This window comes from Hippopotamus amphibius, chromosome 6 (genome assembly GCF_030028045.1).
Source record: "Hippopotamus amphibius kiboko isolate mHipAmp2 chromosome 6, mHipAmp2.hap2, whole genome shotgun sequence".
NCBI classification, from domain to species: domain Eukaryota; kingdom Metazoa; phylum Chordata; class Mammalia; order Artiodactyla; family Hippopotamidae; genus Hippopotamus; species Hippopotamus amphibius.
In genome coordinates, this window is record NC_080191.1 from 110,928,618 (window position 1) to 110,932,623 (window position 4,006).

Consider the following 4,006-nt stretch of genomic DNA (forward strand, 5'->3'; position numbering starts at 1 on the left):
AGAATCCTGCCAGAATCACATATGATATTGAAATGGGTTTGGATGTTTTTCAAGATTTAACTGCTTTTCTCTATTTACCCCAAGAGTATGATATCAATATTAAAGTTAAATACTTTCCTGAGAGTGAACTCTTGTGGTTTAGATCAACAGAAATTCTTTTTCAATTATTTATGACGTTATGTGATGGTGATCTAATACAAAATTAATATTTCCCTAGTTTCCAGTGTTGATAATAAACAATTCATACAAATGTGCTTTATCTTTCACATTTTGAAGACTGACATAGGGTTTTTCTAAACTGACAAAAGCCATCTTTTAGGGGCCCAAAGTTTATCTTGATAAACTCTTGCGATGAGGGAGGATTTGCCTTATTGTAATGGTGTACAGTATAGCGCTTTAAGAACAAAGACGTAGAAATCAGGCACTTCTATTTAACCTTGAGTGAATAATTAAAGCTTTCTAAATTTTAGCGTTCTAATACAGAAGATGTAAATTATAATAATATCTACCTTATAGCGTTCATATGACATTTACAGGACTTATTTAGCAGAGCGCTTGCCATAAATGAACATTCCTTAAAAGTTGGCTGTTGTTAAGTATTACTGTCCTTGTGAACTATACCAAAGATTAAATGAAGTTTTCTATTTATAAGTCTTCTAATACAGTATTTTCCAAACCAAATGATGCTACATACTAATAAGCTTTCTATACACTGGATCCCATAAGCAGAAAAAAAATAAAAAGCTACACTTAACAAGTTTTGATGAAGGATGTCTTGGAGGGGACTTAGAAAATCATAAAATCATAAAATATGCCTGCTCTTTGAAAGGAGGAGGATGGCCGCATCACATTGTGATTATGTTATTTTTTTCCTGTATTGAGAGTGAAAGTGCATACAGCTTTTGGAAACATGACAATCAATAGCCATTTCTTAGTATTTCCATCCTAAACTAACTAAGAATATACAATATAAGCTCTTGTTAAAGAGAAGTCAGAATTTTGTCCTTCCAGGAAATTCAAAGATCAAGTTTCCATCTCAAATATCTGTTTTGACCTCAAATGACAAAATGGAAGAAATATTCCAACAAAGATATCTGCTCTCCTTGTGCCAATCCATTATTCAAAGAGCGACACTCTGATGTCTGATTTGTTTTCTTCTGCATAGGTCTCCTGACTAGAGAAGCAGTGGAAGATGCACCAGGTTGGACTCCACACATGAGGGCACTTTGTGCTGTGAAAGAAAGATGGAAAAAGGCTGCTGGAGGCAATGTCTCCTCTCTTCTATTGCCTTCAGCGATTACAAAGTCTTGCTACAACATGCACGCCCATCCTTTAGGTGCCTGCACACAGCCCTTTCCTTCAGAAGTTGGTTCAATGATCCTCAGTGGCATTTGATTATACCTCATAAGGATGTTACCACTACTCAAGGTGCTTATTAAATTATTCCTATCAATTGCACACACTACTGTTCTAATTAGCTGTTGCTCTATAACAAACTACCTCAAAACTTAAAATAACAAATTTTATTTTTTCATGATTTTTGTGAGTCAGGAATTTAGGCAGGATTAGGTGGGCTGGTTCTTATCTGGAGTCACTCAGTGGCATTCAGCTAGGAACTCGTCCGGTCTAGAGGGTCCAAGACATGCCAGCTGCCTTAACAGAGTGGTGTAAAGCTCCTCCACATGGTCTCTACAGTATGGTAGATGAACTTCTTACGTAGTTGATGACTTCCCCAGGATGAATGTTCAGAGAGAAGAAGATACAAAGAGAAAGACATCTCCTGACCTGGTCCCTGAAGTCACCCAGGATTATTTCCACCTCATTCTATTAGTAAAAAGTGGGCCACAGGCCCAGCCCAGATCTAAAGAGAAAGTGGATGAATACACAAGATCATGAACCTGAGGACATGGTTTATCAGGTGGCTATCTTTAGAGACTAGTCTTCTGGGAAGAGTATACATAAAAACAATTCTTTCAATCTTGATATAATTCCAGTGGTGCTTTTCTAAGCCCTTATCAATTGGCACCTTGGAAACCACCTGGCTTGCCTTCTCCTTATTCAGGCTCTGTTCATCCGTTTCAGGATCCTGTACTATTTTTTGCTGCAGGGTATGCCAACAGTCTTCTCAGTGGGAATTTGGTTAATCTGAGTTCATTTCAAGAGACCGACTGCCATGTGTGTACCGATAAAAGAATCTCTAAGTTCGCAACACTGAAGCTCAGATCCCCTGCTGTGCTCCCACCCCAAAGAAAATCTAGCTAGAATATTCAGCTAACCCAGGTCATTACCATGTGGCTCTCAGGCCGTGTTTAATATATAACATCGCTCCAGGTTTATACATCCCTATAGTTCAGATCTTAAATAATTGTTGCACAGCATCTGCTGATACCTCTGTCAGTGCTGTTTGTTATTGAAATACTCTTCTTCATGTTCTCCCTGCTTCTGTCCTTCCTCCTACAGTTTAATCTACTAGAAATCAAGCAATATTTTAAAAATCCTGCAGATCATGACATTTCTCTGCTTGGAGTCCTTCAGTGGCTGCTCTTCTTACTTCAGTAAAATCCAAAGTTCTTACAGTGATTTATGAGGCCCTATGTGGTCCACACCCCTTTTTTCCTGCCTGTTCTTATACATTTATTCGTTCATTCATTCATTCAGCAAGTATTCACTTAGTACCTACTATGTCCTAGACACTGTCTCATGTGCGAGAATATAGCAATGACCAACGCAGAGGAAAATACCTGTCCTTGCGGCGTTCCCCTCTCACATACCCTTCTCCGTCCACATGGGCCTCCTTGCTGTTCCTGGGATATTTCAAGCCCCATGTCATCTCTGGGCCTTTGTGTTTGTTATTCTCTCTGCTTGGGAATGCTCTTCTCCCAAATGTGCATGTAGCTTGCTCCCTCGCTTCATTTGTGTTCAAATATCACCTCCACAGAGTCTATGTCTTGACTATTCTATAGAAAACAGTGGCTATCCCCGTACCATATTATCTTCCCACTCTTGTTAATATTTATCACCATATGACAAACTATCTGATTGTTTGCTTATTATCTGGCTCTTTCCACTAGAATGGAAGGTCTGCAAGGACAGAGCTGAGCTGTGTTGTAACTCTGTCCGAATCATAGCAGGCATTCAATAAGTGCTTGTTGAATAAATTTTGGGATCCAGTAATATGAATTCTGTTAACAAAAAACCAAATAGCTCCTCAATAATTACAAGTCCCCTACTTGTCTGTATTTTTAATTTACCAAGACTGTTTAGCTGAAGATGAGATTGCATTTGGTGATTTGAATTCCTTCTCTGAAGGTTAGATATGTACCTGCAGTAACATAAAGAAAGAGGCAGCAGAAGCCCTACTCTGTGGTTACACAGAACATTTGTGTTTCATTAAGAGAAAATATATGGGAGAAGGATCTTCAGTCATCATCCTCAGATTATCCATATTTTCATGTTTCATGTTATTCACTCCCAATTTATTCTGTTACGCAATGAAGCAGCAAATGTTGGTTTACTTTAATTAAAAAGCTACTCAAATTAAACCAACACCATTTAAAGTTCCATTACATGGAATGGACCATCATACATCATGTAGTAACTACAGCGACACAAATAAAATGGAGACCTGAACAGAATTTAAAAAAAAATGTGTCACTGGAGATTCTTCAATTGGTTGACTTAGCTGCAAAATACCAGTTATTTGTCATTCAGAGAATTTATTGCTAGAGAATGCCTTGGTAGGCCATGCTGCTTACATAGACAGATTTTTTTCAATCCTTTGTCCCCTTAACTTTTAAGTTAAATGAAATTTTGAGCTATCTTAACAATATTAACTCAAAAAAGGGAAAAAAATGTTATAATGGATGCTGCGTTCTTCTGGTAGATCTGAAGCAATATTATGTAAATTATAATCATTACTCATGAAGGAATTATTAATATCATTGACAATTTCACACAGGGCTTAGCAAATCAAGGTTGCAGGACAAATCTGCCTACCACTTATTTT